Source organism: Mixophyes fleayi, chromosome 4 (genome assembly GCF_038048845.1).
Source record: "Mixophyes fleayi isolate aMixFle1 chromosome 4, aMixFle1.hap1, whole genome shotgun sequence".
In the NCBI taxonomy this organism is placed as follows: domain Eukaryota; kingdom Metazoa; phylum Chordata; class Amphibia; order Anura; family Limnodynastidae; genus Mixophyes; species Mixophyes fleayi.
Window position 1 is genome coordinate 227,935,798 of NC_134405.1, and position 18,393 is coordinate 227,954,190.

Here is an 18,393-nt window from a genome sequence, read left to right on the forward strand (position 1 = left end):
TTACTTCATTCCCCTTACATGACACTGCCCCTGTCACATGCAACTCTGTCCTCACTAATACAAATGGATAGGTCACAAAATCAGCTTTTCCTGTTGCGGAAAACATCCTTTTGATCTAATTGGTTTCAGGTCCACACTCACTTCAACAGAAATGAGAATGTAGTTAGATATAACCTAAAAACTGTGTTGGTTTCATGCCCAGGAAGTCATCATAGCCGGCATCTACAGTCTGACGAAGTTATAGAGTTTACAGCCTGTACTTTGCATGTAAAACTGTAAATGTCTCCATCAGCAATAATTTATATTCAAACTATAGTCTGTAAACCCCTGAGAATAACAAGAACTGTCTGAGGTAAATTTCTTTCAAAACCAGTAGGTGTTACAGACGTGGTGACATACCTCTCAACATGCCTGTCCCCACCAGCTGGGCTGGGGGCATGGCCACATCATCAAAATGGGGGTGTGGCCAAATAGCCCCTAAGGGTCACCCAGAGGGCTGCCTATTACATATCTCCTTTCCCCAATGTTCCCACCTGTGGGACTGTACCGCTGAAATCAGTACAGTTGGGGGGTATCTGGTGATTAAGCAGCCGGGTAATTTGGGTGGTGAAGATGATTTGGAGGTGATCACTAAAAAAAATATTTAAAAAATAATGTACTTCTCTTTCAGTACTATATTATCACAATTGTTGGATTTTTAGAAGTAAAGTCTTAAAGTGACAAGTTATAAAATACTTTAAGGTTTTAAAGTAACAAATAAACAAAATAAGAATCATAATTTAAGATCCATGTGCTATAATGCCAACTATAGTAGTAGAAATGTATATTTAACTATAGAGCAATTTAAAGCAGCAATACCATGAAAACAATGAGGTGTGGTTTTTACATAAATCACTGTGACAGGCTATAAGAATAAACTTGGTAATTACCATTTGTCTTTGTTTATTTCTTCAGGCTGCTATCAATGATTCCTAATTCTTCAGAGTTTCCACAGTATCATGTGACTACCATGGCAACCACAGTCACATGATGTAGTGAGCAGGGAGTGGAGAGCTCTGTCTTGCACCATAAAATCCCCCCCCCCTCCCTCTGGTTTCACATGACGTGCTGAGGCTGTTTGTGTAACTGACAGTCATACTAATCCGTCATCCAGAGAGATTTTGAAGAGGAGATGATTTGTTGTAGAGCAGCTAAGATAAATGACTACTATCAGATGCACACTTGTTATTTAAAAAAAACAAGCTGTATGTGGAATTTGTACTTTTAAGATGTATTCAACCAAAATTTGAAAACCACATTGTTTTGATTAAAGTGTATCTAGTGTATTGCTAGGATACATAATACAAAGGTCTGCTGATTTCTTACATAGCATACTAGGTACACTGTTTGTTGTATACTTTTAATCTGTATCCACAGTATTGATATCTGTTTCCTACTACTATTATTTTGTACAATGAATTTACCATCGCCTGCAGCAGGACACTCACTGAAATAGAATGGAAAATTAGGTTTCACTGTTGTGTGTCCTAAACCAAACCTGTAACCAGAGTCTGGGAAACATCTATTGCCTTCCTTTATATCATTCATAAAGTGTTTTTTAATTCCATTAATTTAAAGGACACTTAAAGCAAAAAAAAATGTCATTTTTTAGAAACAAAAAAGAAACTTAGAGCATTATTCAAAGCTGAATTTCCACTGCATCTCTGTACAGTATCATGGATAATCCACTCCCACAGCGTAAAGCTATATCCACCTGCTCATGGATAATGGTCAAACATTGTTGATACTGGATCAGAAACGAGAAAGCATGTCAAGTAAGTCCTGCTTGCTGAGAAAACATTTGTCATGCTTCTGTAAATAACCACAAATCTGCAACCTGTAGACTGTATTTCTGTTAGTGAAAGTCTCCACACCTTCAGGGCCGCCGAGAGGGGGGGGGGGGAGCGGGTACTAATTACCCGGGCCCGGGCATGTCAAAACTAATTTTTTTTAATTTTTTTCGGCGGGGGAGGGGGGGGGGGCAGGGTAGTTAAAAAAAAAACAAAAAACATACTCACGTGATTGCGGCGCCGGCATCCCTCCTCTCTGCTGCTCTGTGCTCCATTGCTCCAGACTGACTGAATGCCGGGTGTGACATCATAATGTCACGCCCAGCATTCAGTCAGGTCTGGAGCAATGGAGCACAGAGCAGCAGAGAAGACAAGGAGGAAGAGAGGAGTAAAGGTAAGTGAAGGGAGGAAAACGGGGGGTGGGGGTTAAAAAACAGGGGGGGGGCAGCATGACACAGAGGGGTTAAAGAAAGGAGGGACAATAGCAGCATGACACAGAGGGGTTAAGAAAAGGAGGGACAATAGCAGCATGACACAGAGGGGTTAAAGAAAAGAGGGACAAGACAAGCAGCATGGAACAGGGGGTTAAAGAAAGGAGGGACAATAGCAGCATGACACAGAGGGGTTTAAAAAAGAGGGACAAGCAGCATGGCACAGAGGGGTTAAAGAAAAGAGGGACAAGACAAGCAGCATGGCACAGGGGGTTAATGAAAGGAGGGACAATAGCAGCATGACACAGAGGGGTTAAAAAAGGAGGGACAATAGCAGCATGACACAGAGGGATTAAAGAAAAGAGGGACAAGACAAGCAGCATGGCACAGGGGGTTAAAGAGAGGAGGGACAATAGCAGCATGGCACAGGGGTTCAAGAAAAGAGAAACAAGCAGCATGGCACAGAGGGGTTAAAAAACGAGGGACAAGCAGCATGGCACAGGGTTAAAGAAAGGGGCAAAGGCAGCATGGAGGGCGCAATGTGATCATAAGGGGGCATAGCGTGGTGATGATAAAGGGGCACAGTAATGTGTGTGTGCTGGCACGGAGCTTTTGGCAATGTAGTGTGTGTGAGGTAGATGGTGGCTAATGAATGGCTGCTATTTTGTTTGCGGGGTAATGGGAATACTATTTTAATGTTGGGGCTGGAGGAAGGCCTAATTATTAATCATGGATGTTATTGATTTAACGGTGGGGCTGGCTGTAATTTTCTAAATGTAGCCATTTTTTTTTTCAAATAGGTCCTCCAACATTCCAGGATCCAGACAAGCCGCAACTAAAGAAACCAGCAGCCACATGTGGTAAAAGTGAGAAGAACAGGTAGCACAGAGCAGCATAGTGTGTGAAATGTTGTGATTCTAGTAGGGACAATGCCAATGTTTGGTGAGCCCAGTGGGCGCAGGCCAAGACTGAACTCTTTCTGTACACCCTGCATTCTTCCTATACTACACAAGGGTGCTAGATGTCCTGAAAGTCAGGAGTGCTTGGACAAATGTCACGCTCCGCGGAATTCAGGACCTAGTGATTTTATTGTGCTAGCCACGCCCCAACTGCACATTGCCACGCCCCCAATTGTGTGAACACACCCATCAAAAATTTTGCTTACTCAACTATAAGGGGAGGCCCCATGAATTTGTTGTATCGGGGCCCTGAATTCCTCTTGGCAGCCCTGCACACCTCCATCCCTATTCCACAGTGAATGCAAGAAAGCACAATGCAACCAAGCACAACCAATGTCAGTTGGTATCTATTGGAACTGGACAAGGTTTTTTTTTTGTATCTTTGAGGTTCATGCCTAATATATACAAAATTAAAATTACAATTTGCTCCCGTCATTCCCCACAATGCCCCTTCTCATATTAATGTTTGCTCCAAATACAGGAGGATGCACTTGGTAACCATGTGCAGGACATCATCACATAGTGGCAAGCTCGGTTTTTAAACTATCTGGATAATCAGGTTCCAGATAAAAAGATCTGTGTGAAGTCTCTATGTTCTCCTCGTGTTTGCGTGGGTGCTCTGGTTACCTCCCACAATCCAAAAACATACTGGTAAGTTCATTGGCTGCTGAGAAAACTAACCCTAGTCTGTGTGTGTGCAAGGGAATTTAGACTATAAGCGCTAATGTGGCATGGACTGATGTGAATGACAAATGTTCTCTGTACAGCACTGCGGAATTTGTGCCGCTATATAAATAAATGGTGATTGTGAGGACACTGGGGTTGGAACCAAAGCTTACTACATACCTGGTCCTCTAGGTTCACACAGGTAAGGAGACAGGAAAGAGTTAATAATCCCTTTTATTAAACAAAGAGCAAACACTTAGTAAAATACAACAATGCTCCCCAAGGAAAAACTTGCTCCCCCACAAAAATTAACAAGTCTCAATCACCAGTGCAAGTAAATTTCCCAATGAAGTCCCCAGCAGGTTACTTCCCCAGCAGCGTTCTAGCACGCACTAAGTCCCGCCAATAACAATCCACACAAGATAGTCCAAGTGGGCCAAGGGTTCTAGCCTGTAGGTAGGTGCATGTACCTTGAGGATCCTGGGTATTATTCTTCCTGGCTATGTAGTCTCACTAGTTCCCCAGAATCTACAAGTGGAGTGGTGTGGTATGGTGTGGAGTGGAGTGGTGACAGAATCAGTCCTAGAGGTGCACTCTGCTCTGTCTGAAGAAGCTATTACTCTCAATCAGTCCAAGTCCTTGCTCTCTCAAAATTCTCCAACAACAACTCCCTCCCCGGGCATGCCTTTTTGTTCCTTCTCAAAAGACACCCGATCCTGGCTCCCTCCCTGGGTCAACCCCCAGCTCTCTGTTCCCTTGTAATTGGTGGTGTGAAAAGTTTGGGTGATAGCAGGGGTAGAGGAAGAGCATGACGTCAGTGGTCTCCCCTCTGCTGTCACCATGCCATTCAGTCTGGATTGGAGAGGTGCTGGAACAATAGTTAGCCAACAGGCAGAGTCCACCTCCTGATTTTATATATAGTCCTGACCCACCAGTTTTTAACCCCTTCCACTCTTATTTTGTTACAAGGTCCACAGCTGCTTCACACATCCTGGGAGCTGCCTTCCCCTCTGGACACCCCAGTAATAACAGATCTGGTTACTGGGCAGCATTTAATAAAAGAGTGAGCCGTGGTTGTTCAATTGGCTCACTGATGACAGACCGGGTTGGCATGATATTCCCAATGTAAGGCCTGGGTCTTTCACAGTGATGATGATGATGATGAAAAAATCCCTCTGTATATTCATCTAGTTTATCATTCCACACCAAGAAAAAGATGGACTAACCACCAATATTTCTGATTTACACTATGCATATACTCGTATATTGTAGGTTTGATTTTATGACACTGTTACCACCCCTGCGTGGGTTTAGGCTTAATTAAATGTTGTTAAGGTTTTTTTAATAATGTAAAAAATTTCAATAAGAATATTTAAAAAAAAAGAAAAAGACGGAGCAGTGTCAATAATCCTATTACTTCCAGAGGGTCTGCTATGCAATAAAGACAATAAAGTCAATGAAGGATTTTGAAATGCACAGTTTTAAAGCTTTCTAAAACATAACATTTACTTGTTACAATGAAATGAACACATATAAGATATTCTCTGTGCATAATATTTTTTCATTGCAGGACTGGAAATACCAGTTGATCCTGTGGAAAATCTTTGCTCATTTGAGTACAATAAAGCGGTGTCTGTAAGTAGAATCTTTAAATCCTATTGAGCATCCCACTGATGTAATGGAAGGAATACAAGTCCAGCCAAAATGTTTTTGTTCCTTTATTAACACACTGATCATACAAAAAATATGTGAAAATAGAGATACACCTCTCCTGCATCTCTCGGTTCATGTACCCACTGGAGTTTTGTTTTTTCCATTTAAAAACGCTTGTAACAACACATAACAAACTGAAACACGTTTGATATGCCTTTTAACTTGTATTTTTACACACTTTTTTCAGCAGACTGTAGGTTTCCCAAAGCATTTCAACAATTCAATGCAAATGGAACACAAATAAAAACGCCAATGGGTATTGTATTTGTAACACTAGAAACAATGTTTTCTAGTGTCACACCCATTTACATGTGTTTTATATACATAGAAAAGCTTGTAAAATGCTTTTAAAAATGGCAGCAGTCATTAGGTCTTATAAGGGCTAGTTGACACTTTCCAGTTATCATGATGCATTTATTTATTAGGTAAATTCCAATCTGAAAAATATATGAAAACATAGACTGGATAGTCATTAACTTTGACAGTCAACTGTCAGTTTGGCATCTATTCATGTCCAAAAACATCATCAAATTTGCAAGGCAATTTGATAGGTATGCATGCATATGTAACAAAATGCATTTTGCACATTTGATGTAAATTGATTGAAATGAAGAGGCATGAGAGAAGTTAGCCGGTCACTTCATAAATATTCACCAATAAACTAGACTTTGAATGGCCTTTTGAGCATTTTGATAAAATGTTGCCAGGTTGCAAACCCACCATGCCTCCCCTATGAAAAACATTCTGGTGACAAGGCATCCAATTGTCTTTTCAAATCAACATAAATAAATGTACAAATAAATACAAGACCTTACAATCCAGATGGTAGTTTAGACAATAGAAGTGTACATGTCCATTGTACATTGCAATTATATACAGGGTGGTTGTTATGGGACTGAAGATGCACATGATGACAATCATGAAGTGTAAACTGTTAAGTCACAGTAGTTCTCACACACTACAAGATAATGACTGCTAAATTCTAAACCAGCCACGGTTATCACCGCCAGCCATCGCTGATGGATGTATTCAACAGAGGGGAAGAGTACAGCAGGGTACACCCTAGAGCAATCTCCCTAGGTGAAGAGGCTTATCTACAGTTTGACACATTTTTCCTATGTATGTTCAGTACGAACATACATAGGAAAAATTGCATGCAAGTAAAGCGCACTTATGTGTATAGGTTGAATCAGACAGATATCAAGGTTAGCCCAACTCAGAAACAGTAGCATTTGTGACAGATCTACATCAGTCACACAAGTGTGTATACTTAGACCCCATCTTAGCATAGAGATGTGTTCATTGTAAATGCTAACTCTATTTGTTCACAATATAAAAATGTAATAAAGTGTCATATACACAAGAGAGAATAGTGTTTGTAATAAATGTGTCACATTTTACATATAAAATGTATTTAAATACAAACATCTCCATGTGTACTGTTTTCCCTTTAAACAATCTAATGGAAACCATTACTGCAATAGTCCAAATAGAAATTTAAGGTAAGTTAAGTAATTAAAGGAGAAATTGAAGCATTCCTTTGCCATCTCACATTTACTTTACTTTGCTTACTTGTGGATCAGAAATCACATATAAGAAATTAAATTCTGACATGCATAAAATACAAAATTAAACTTTGGTTGTGCGCAAGACAACTAAAGAGTGGAAACATGACATCTGAGAATATCTCAAATATTGTTGCTGTCTCATGGTTGTGGCAAATACCACACATCCCCTGTTTTGTTCATGTGCTTAACCTAATAGCATAGGGATTCTTACATACTTACCAAGACACTGAAAGCATATTAGCAATGTCAAGGAAGATCACTGTTCACTGTAACTGAAAAGCATTTGGATACTGGGCCATTAAAAGGATTAAAGGCACCCTAGACATTTAATTCTGTCCCACCCTGTACCACCAGCAGCAGAATGTATCCTTTGTGCATCCAAAGTAAGTGTACCTTAGATACTTTCTAGATTTCAGGACACCATGGGATTTCCGTTTAATGGCTTTTTGTCAAACGCATGCTGCTGACATATATTTAAAAAAAGTGGGTGAAAATGTGTTCCATATGTTTATTCATAAACATTTTCAAAGAAGCATGTACTGAATTAAATCTCATAGCAAATGCTTTAGAATTTTATAGGACTCTAGACAGGTTGAAACAGGTATGAAAGATTTTAACAGCAGAAACATATTTTCTTAGAACAATGCAATTACTTATGTTAGTGCAATAGACTAAGGGCTAGATTTACTAAGCTGCGGATTTGAAAAAGTGGGGATGTTGCCTATAGCAACCAATCAGATTCTAGCTGTCATTTTGTAGAAAGTACTAAATAAATGAAAGCTAGAATCTGATTGGTTGCTATAGGCAACATCCCTACTTTTTCAAACCCGCAGCTTAGTAAATCTAGTCCTAAGTGTGATCCTTTCACATCACTTTTAAAGTAGAACAAATCAAAAAAATATTTTGATATGTCGTAGAAGAGGGCGAATGAAATCATTGTGCCTTTCTTTGAACATCAGAATAGTTCTGGCGAATCAGAAAATTTATCAGAAGTTGCTAATTGTCAAGGTCTCAGAGTCAGGATGGGCCTCGACGTCTGCTCAGGTGGATACTACCCCCAGAGGGGCGCAGAGTCTAACGAAAGAGAGGTTTTCACCAGGAATGTCCGCAAGGGAATATGGACTTAGCGGCTCTCTAACAGCAGGTCGCAGTCCTCTAGGGGAGCGATGAGCGACAATAGATGGATGGTCAGGAGATAAAGGTGGCAATGTGGATATGTCAGAGTGCTGAGGTGGGTTCAACAGGTAAGCGGTAGTTCTTGATAACAAGAGAGTACAACAGTCTACGGGGTGCTGCTGCACCAAGGTTCTGGTGAACAGGATGGCCCTGGAGTACGATCGGAGGAGAGGCACAACAGTCTGCAGATAGACAGCAGCATCTAGACCAGGGGTGTCCAACCTTTTAGCTTCCCTGGGCCACATTGGAAGACGACGAGTTGGTTTGGGCCGCACATAAAATACACTAACACTAACCATAGCTGATCATCCAAAAAAACATAGAAAACATAGTTTACATATTAAACTTACTTGGAAATGAAGTTAGTAAGAGTTAGAAAACCTGTTGCAGAATTATGATTAAAGCAGTAGTCCCATTACCAGCTGCAATTTAACTTACCTGCATCTGCCCCTTAGTGGGGTTCGGGGAATTAAATGACAAAAACTTTTTTTTCCTCTCTTTCTGCACCCATGAATCATTTTTTTTATTGACCAGTTTGAAATGGTCACTGATATAGGTAGCATCAGGAGGACTAATAGAAATCTACAGAGATTTAAAGATAGGGTGGCGGGAAAAATGACTCATGGAGCAGCCTCCGATGAGGGTAACAGTGGGTGATAATTTCACCCTACTCAGCACTGCACATTTAAAATGGTTTAAAATATTAAAAATACAATTATCTCTTAATATTTATATTAGATACATACAGAGAACACAGCTAGTTCATAATTGCATGGTGCAGAAAGTCCAAATTCAGAGTAACAACAATAAGATACTGGATAATCTTTCACTGCTGCTGATAGTTCGCGCGGGTGACTCCTCTGTACTACGCAATGGATGTCGGATGTGATGACGTCACCCCCGACATTCACTGCGCGCACCGCACGGAGGAGGAGACCAGAGAGGGAGCCGGAGCGCCAGCTGACGTGACCACAAGGTAAGTATTTTCTTTTTTTTTTTTTTGCAGGATACTTTTTTCATTAACAGCGCTGCCCCCTTGCCACAACCGCTGGGCCACATTTACAGGCGGGCTTAGCCACATGCGGCCCGCGGGCCATGGGTTGGACAACCCTGATCTAGACCATGGAGAAGGTGAGTCAGGTATGCGACAAAAGAGCAAGGCTGCAGGATGATGAAGTGCTGAGGTCCTGATGAGCTGGAAGCCCTGAAGCAGGATCATAGCTGATGCGCAACGATCTGCAAATTAGCAGCAGCGTCTTAACCGTGGAGGTGATACAGAAGTACAGAGGAGAGCAACAGGCTGCAGGATGGGGAAGCGCTGAGTTCCTGATGGCTGAAAGCCCTGGAGCAGGATCACAGGTGATGCGCAACTATCTGCAGCGTGGTTGCTGAATTCAAAGAAAAACAAGTTTGAAGCAATAAACAGGAGCCAGAGGAGGAGACGTCCTAATAGGTAAGGAGACCTGAATATCTGGCACCTTAGTAGGGAGGTAGGTGCTTTAAATAGACAGGGCTGACAGGGAATTAGCCAATCAAGTGAATGCAGGAAGTTTTGAAAAGACCAGGGGCTAGATTTACTAAACTGCGGGTTTGAAAAAGTGGGGATGTTGCCTATAGCAACCAAACAGATTGTAGCTGTCATTTATTTAATACATTCTGCAAAATGACAGCTAGAATCTGATTGGTTTCTATAGACAACATCTCCACTTTTTCAAACCCACAGTTTAGTAAATATACCACCAGGTGTGCGCATGCTCAGTTCAGACCAGCAAGTGAATGCAGGGAGTGAAAACCAAGGGAAACAGCGACCAGAATGAAAGCTTCTCTGGTGCGATGTGGGACGCTAATAGAATGTTTCCTTAAACATGTGGCTGTCAGCAACACATCCTTAATAGATGGACTCCTTTGTTAGCAACAATGTGTAACACATAACTTTCATCTGACAGGCCCAAGTCGGGACAAAGCCATGCCTCCTCCAAAATGGATGCATGGGTACATCACATTAAAGGGCATGGCCACATTCCAACTTTCCTCTCCTAAAAACACCCTTGAACTATCGCACACACCAGAGGCACCTGTCTCCAGTGCATGCATCACCTGCTCACCATGGTAAGCAGAGCCATAATTAGCGACTTCCTACGAACTGGGACATTGTGCCGCCCAGGGGACAGTACCCTCAAATTGGGAATGTCTCACTGAAATTGGGACAGTTGGAAGTTATGTGTAAAACAGCAGGTTTTCCCTTCCTTTAACTACTTAAATATTAAACTTTAAAAAGAAAAATAAACAGCTGAGCAATTCCATAATTGTACATAATTGAGGCCCTCTGTTGCATTTGATTCTTTTTTTCTTCCATCTTATTTTTAAAATAATATGTATTTATTTTTCAGCCAGTAGGGGGTTGGGGATTTGGGGTGCATGGCGGGAGAATCAATACAAGTGGGGATGCCATGCGTATCAGTACGGGGGAAGGGAGAGGTATGAAATGGAGGAAATTCAATAATGGGGTGGCGAGTGGTTACATAATTTGGTGGGAGTCAATACAGGGGAACTATGATATAAGGGAGATTCATGGTGAGGGTCATGATATGAGAGAATCAGTAGGGGGTTCATGATATGGGACAATGTGGAAGGGTGGGCTGGGGGCACAATATCTGACAAAGGGAGGATTCTCGCTCTCAATATTGTATATAGGTCCATTGAATACTCTCTGTATTATATAAAGGCCCCTAAGATTCTCTCTGTATTGTATGGTGGTCATTAGGAAGTTTTCTATATTACATGGCAGTCACTAGGATGCCATAGTTGTCCTGAAAAGTTGCTCCAAAAGATTTTTTAATGTATTGCATTTCATTTAATCCCGGTCGGTCCAACAGGTTTTGAAAATTTTGTTTGAATAAAGTTTGAAATGTTAATATTTTCTTGTGGACTGAAGTGCTTCAAACTACCACATTCTAATGTTTCAGTGTAAGATTAGTCTTGAGCTAATGTGAATGAGAGCAGCACCTCTATAGATATTTATAAGACCAACAACACAAATTAAAACACAAACATAAATAATTATTTGAACAAATTCATCTTTAACAAATAGAGGATAATCCTCATTCCAGAGCAGATTTAAATCACGTTCTTGCTCTCTGTATTGTACAAGTCGCTAGGATGCTCTCTGTATTGTATAGCAGTCACTAAGATGCTCACTGTATAGTGTTGGGGTCACTTGGATACTCTCTGTATTGTATGGAGGTCAGTAGGATGCTTTGTGTATTGCATGGGAGTCACAATGATGCTCCTTGTATAGTATGGCAATACAGAATGCCCTCAGTATTTATTACTAGGATGTTTTCTGCATTACACAATGGTCACTAGGATGCTCTCTGTATTGCATGGGAGTCACAGGGATGCTAGCTGTATCGTATGGCAATACAGGATGCCCTCAGTATTTTGTAATGGTTACTAGGAAGTTCTCTGTATTACATGGTTGTCATTAGGATGTTCTCTGTATTTTATATCAGTCACCAGAATGCTCTCTGTATTGTACAGCAATTGCTAGGATGTCTCTGTATTGTTTGGGGGTCATTTAGATAGTCTCTATAGTGCATAGGGGTCATTTGGACGCTCTCTATATTGTATATCGGTCATTAGGATGCTCTGTTTTGTACATTGATAACTTGAATGCTATATCTATTTTGACTATTTGTAATTTTGATGCTATCTGTATTGCATGATTATCACTAGGATGTTCTTTGTATTACATGGTGGCCACTAAGATGCTCTATGTATTGTATGGCAGTCAAAAGGATGTTCTCTGTATTGTATGGCAGTCCTAGGATGCTCTCTGTATTATATGGTAGTCACTATGCTCTCTGAATTGTATATACTGTAGATCAACTGAATGTTCTCTGTATTGCATGACAGTCACTTGCATTAGCTCTTAATGTGTATAGGTCATTAGGAGCCTCTCTGTACTATATTGTGGTCTTTAGAATGCTGTTTGTATTGTATATCTGTCATCTGATGCTCTCATTATGCAGTGGTCATTAGGATGCTCTCTGCATTGTATGACAGTCATTAGAATGTTCTTAACTGCACCAATGTTGCCCCCCTCCCCATCCCACACACAGAAAATAAGAAGTGGGAGATGGGGTGAGGGCACTGACTATAATAGTCTGTTTTGAATATTGGTGAGATGGGTCTGGTATGTGTTGTAGTTGATTATGACTTTGATATAACATTTTTTCACATACTTGATTTGCCTTATAAAAGCACTCACACTAGACAAACAACACCCACATGGCTTCTTTTATGCCCATTTTTCCATTGATGGTGCATTGTTAGAAGAGCCTGGGTCATTTGCTTATGTTTGCCTTCTATGTTGAAATTTGCCACCCCTCCACTGCTTGTCACTGAGCAACCACAGATCTCCAGTGTGACCTTACACAGTCTATGTGCAGTAAAGGTGTGTTATATTTTAATGTATTACATACTGTGTTATGTTCTGTTGGATATGGATTTTATATTGTGTGTTATAAATCATCAATGCCATAACTATCAATTTTAACACCTGGGGCAAGAAAGAGAATTGATGACCCCCGGTCATCAACTATAGTCCAATTATACTAAAATATTCATGTTGCTGTACCCCCCTTCAGCTTTGTACCCTGGGTGATTGTCCCTCTCGCACAGCCCTAGTTGTGGCCCTGTGAATCATATAGGGTGTAATATCTATAATAAAGGAATCTAAATCTTATTTGTGTCTTGAAAACTGTTCTAATAGTACATACTGCTGTAGGCACAAATGTGCTTGCTTGAATTTCTAAAATGCACTAGGTTATTACAACACGTGTGTATATTGTACAATGTTAGATAAGCCCCATAATATGATATATTTATTATAAGCAGCAAGAGTGATCAGAGTACACAGGTTTCCCCTTCTAATTGTGATGCAACCAACTAAACACACAAAAGGTCGTAAATTAGTTGGTACCTCCTTCCACTTTGTCATTGTTTCTGATTATTCTACACAGTCTATATAAGCTGCTGTTTGTTTGGAATTTGCTTTTTTTTTGTTTGCTTTATCCCACAAAGTATTTTTTTGTCAAAGTTTTGATTTGGTTTCTTTTTTTCTCATAAAAATAGTTGACTAGTATTAATGAGCATTTTGCAGTTTTTGGGGCAGGAATTATATCCATCCTGCAACACAGCATTGAAAAACAAATGCATATTGTATATATAGTTCCATGTTTGTTTCCTTGCATTTTTTGAGCGCTGCCAGCTTACAGCATTCTAGCAGGGCCAGTGCTAGGGACCACAGCGCCCTAGGCATTTTTAAAAAAGTGGCGCCCCCCCCGCAAAAATCGCCTCCCTCCTCTCCTTACCTTGTCTCACTACTGCCGCCTCTCTGCTCCCCCCCCACCACTCACTGACACTAGTAAGTGGAGGGGAAGAGATGGAGCAGAGAGGCGGCGGTGGTGACAAAATAGCCTCTTCCCCCCTCCCCGTGCATCTGAATGCTGTGCGGCGGCCGTGACAGGTATGGTCAGCGGTCGCCGCACAGTTTTAAAGTCTTTTAGAATTCTGTGGTGCCCTCCAGAGCCCGGCGCCCTAGGCAATTGCCTAACCTTGCCTAATGGGAGCGCCGGGCCTGCATTCTAGGCACCCTCAAACTGCAAGAAAATAATGCCATATGGGTAACTGGGCAGCATGGTGGCTTAGTAGTTAGCATTTCTGCCTCCCAGCACTGGGGTCATGAGTTTGATTCCTGACCATGGCCTTATCTGTGTGGAGGTTGTATGTTATGCTTGTGTGGGTTTCCTCCCACACTCCAAAAACATACTGGCAGGTTAACTGGCTGCTATTAAATTGCCCTTAGTCTGCGTGTGTGTGTATGTTAGGGAATATACACTGTAAGCTCCAATGGGGCAGTGACTGATGTGAATGAGTTCTCTGTACAGAGTTGTAGAATTAGTGGCGCTATATAAATAAATTCATGATGAACTTGTCACTGATAATGGTTAATGCTTCCAATCCTATTACTCTTATAGTGTATTGCAGCTTGCAATGAATAACATATTGTAAAATATACAGATGCTATATCTCTTTGTTTGATTTGTGATCAGCAAAGGAATATTTATTCCAGCTTAAAACATAATAATAGTCACTAGTAATTTATAACTTGTCGAATTCAATATATAATGCTATAACACTCTGTAAAAATATTTTTCTAAGAATGAAGGGTGCAAAGGCCACTCGGATGATCTCTTTTTGTACAATTATCAAGTTCATATCAATTAAAAACTTGTTTTTCGTTGATTTATTTTACAACATAGGTTCTCCTCAAAGTAACACCAATTGTGTTGTGTGCTTTCATTGCTATATCTGGTGTCTGTAGAAATTTTCCATCATTTATTCATTGTGCTGTTTACGTTGTCAGAAACTTATGGGCATTAGTAAATCATTCACTCCCAATGTTTGTGGAAACCTAGTAATCCTATTTCCACCTCCCTTGCACATTCATTGCAGTTCAGTCACGTAAACCTGAGATTAGAAAACAAATCAAGCTTTCTGGACTGCAGAAAAGTAAGTCCTGTTACTAGTAAATGTAACAAAAATGCAGCATCTTATAGAAGTTTACCACATCAAAATTCACATGAAACCCATTACAGTTATTGGTGACCCTGTCAGATCCACCAAATGGGACATCCATACAAAGTACAGTTGGGTTTCTTATTTCTTTAGATAATTAGATCTAACTCTTTTCCTATTCTCTGACCAAAATCTTATATTTAGGTTTGGGTGGAGTTCACCATGTTAAGTACAAAGTTCCTGAAATCTGATGTGTTCCTGAATGTTTCTAACAATGCACTATGTGGATGTCAGACTACTGTCTTTTTTTTACATGTATCAGATTCCACTAGGACTGTTGTAAAGATGTGAGAGTAGTTTCTGTTGTCTGTAATACCATGGGGTGTTAATGCATTTAATTAATAAATGACAGATTAAAAATGGAATGTCAGATTAAGACTGTAAAATATACTTTACCTTCATAGTTCTTATATGAACTAATGCAACTGCAGAGGGGAACAGCTGTTATAGGCCCAGCAATGTCAGTCTACGCTCCTGAGTGCTTTAATGCTCTGCTCTTCTGTTTGGGGCTTCACTGGCCATGAGCCGACCTCTGCACATGCTCCTATAGGGGAGAATCCCAAACTCCAGCGCATGAATGGGTGGCAAACTAACACCACATAGTTTCCAAAGTTTTACTTTAATACTTATCAATATGTTACATGATGATTGCAGTGATTTTGTGATGTCTGGAGATTTATGTTTTTTCTTTGGGGCAGTTTAGAAAAGCAGTGATTAGTAGGTAGATTTTCCTTTAATAAATTTGGCGATTAGCAAATTGACCTGTACATCACTAAGAAAAAAATGGCCAATTTTTTCACTATTTCTGCAAACTGACCTTTAGTACATACTTACCAACTTTTGAAAGTTGGCTTCCGTAGCATTTTTAAAATCCCCAGAATAACAGAAAGTGTAGAGCACATTTCCCCTCAACATTTTAGTTTCCAGTCAAATCCCCGATACTTTCTAGCTACTCTGTTTGCCTCATGCTATATTACTATATTTAGATTGAGGCCTTTCATTCCACCTTAAAGCATTATTGCTCACTTTAAAATGACATCCTGCATAATGGAAGAACAGGGAGCACGACTACTATGTATGGACATAACTATGCAGCCTGGGATAAAGACCACAAACATTTCAGGCACCATTAAACACTGCTGACTTTAAAAGCCTTTATGCAGAAAATAGTTTGGCTACACGGATTAGACAAGATGACACATTAGTGTACTTAATATCTCCACAGAGATATTAATACCAGTTTCTGACTGTCCTTTATTCAGGAACGTTATATTGCAACTTGATGAGTTTAAATATATGAAATAATTTGGCATCTGATATATTTCACTTATATTGCCAGGAACGTGTGGACTAAATGATTAACATTGGCCACATCAATAACTCAAGCACCGCTACAGGTATGATAGCAGGAAAAAAGAAATACAGTTCAACTGTAGTCCACCGAGTGTCAGCTTTTTATACCGTTTGTACATAGTTTAGCCATTTTAAATAAGATGAGAAAATAGATTTGGAACTTGTTTAAATGTGTCTGATTTGTGATACAGTCATTGTTTAGCTCTAAGAGCTAGATTTACTAAGAAACGTGTTTGGTGGCTGTTTGAAATTGCCACCGATCGCCAGCGGTTTAGTGGTCCAAACTGCCGCATTTACTATAGAGTGGTTTGAGGCTTCAATTTAAAATGACTGGCGATGTATGGCGGATTGAAAAAGCCAAACCGCCGGTGCGTTGGTTGAAACCACCATCAAAACGGCCATCCAAAAGACAGGACAGGACAGTTTTAATATCTGCTTCAAAATGGCTTGATAGCTGAAACATGCTGTTTGAACTATTTTGCCATTCCGGACATAAGAGAAAGCACCACTGACATTTAAATTATTTTGGCAATCATTATTAATTGATTAAGGGGCAAAATGATTTTAATATTAACTTATGAGGGGGAAAAAATTTTCATTATATTAAAGGGACAAAATTATTTAATTATTATATTATTCGAACACTATGTAATGAAAAATTGTGCAACATAAATAATTATATCCACCATTAACAATCAGTTAATAATATTATATTTTCACATTTCCCACATAATATAATGCTAAAATAGTGTCCCCTTAAAAAAATATGAAAAAAAATAAATTCCCGCATAAGTTAATATTAAATTAATTTTGCCTCTTAATTAATAATGATTTTCCAAATAATTTAAATGTTAGTGGTGCTTTCTCTTATGTTCTAAATCGCAAAATAGCTCAAACAGCATAGTTTGAGCAATCTCGCCATTCACAACCACCTCTTTAATTTTGGCCGATTGGATGGCTGTTTTGCGGCGGTTATGAAAACCCCAGCTTAGTAACTCCGGCTATTTGTATGTTCATCATTGCTAAAATCAGGATGGCGGTTTGTAAAGTGGTGGTTTTGAAAAATATCAATTCTGGCCGTTTTAATGGCGGTTTGGGCTTTAGTAGATCCAACCGAAAAGCGGCAGTTTGAGCAAACTGCCCTTTAGTAAATCTAGCCCTAAGTCTTCATGTCAAAGTAGCAGTTGAAAGCATCCTCATCATTTATTTATATAACTCGACCAATTTTGCAGCGTTGTACAGAAAATATTTGTCAAAGCATGGAGGCAATTGGAAAATATTCTTGGCAGACTAACATGTTTTTTACTTAGCCATTTGCTGCAGTGAATGATCTCAATACCATTAAAATGATAAATCTAGCAATGCACTACTCTTAACCTATCAGAATGATGCACTATCAACCCCTGTCTGGTGAAAACAATTTTGCCCACCTGTTGCACAAGATTGTATCAGTCAGCATTATCCAGTTTCTCTTCCTAAAGTGAATTCTAGAAGCCAACAAAAGTCCAGAGTGCAGTGGCTGATGTGTTGTGCAATGACCCAGAATAAGGCTGTTCTGTATTGGTTGCCAAAATGGGTTCTCTTGTACATACTAGCTATGAAAATGGTAGTGTATACTAATCAAAAAGTACAGTTAGTGCACATCCTGGAATCCCACAATTTCACATGAATAAAATATCCACAGAATTTTGTAATTATGAATTTGAGTACTTCAAATTGCAATAATGTTCCACAGTTCTTTAGACCAAACGGGAGACACAAATCACTGTTCAAAAACAGCCGTTGCTTTTAAATAATAAGCCGAAGTAAGAGTCCAACACACGCTGTAGCAGCTAGTTAATCTCCCCACTTGCCACAGACCATGTCCAAGTCTTTCTCAGTAGAAGATAAATACAGCTTACTATTTGTTGTTTTCAAACAAACCGGTGCTGCTATTTAATAGTATCAGGCCGTCAAAGGTCTTCGGGACCCGGGTTTCCCTACTGCAGTTGTATCGCTCTTAATGTGATTTCCGTGGTCACAAAGGTCAGGCTCTCTAGTATAGTCTTTTGTCTAA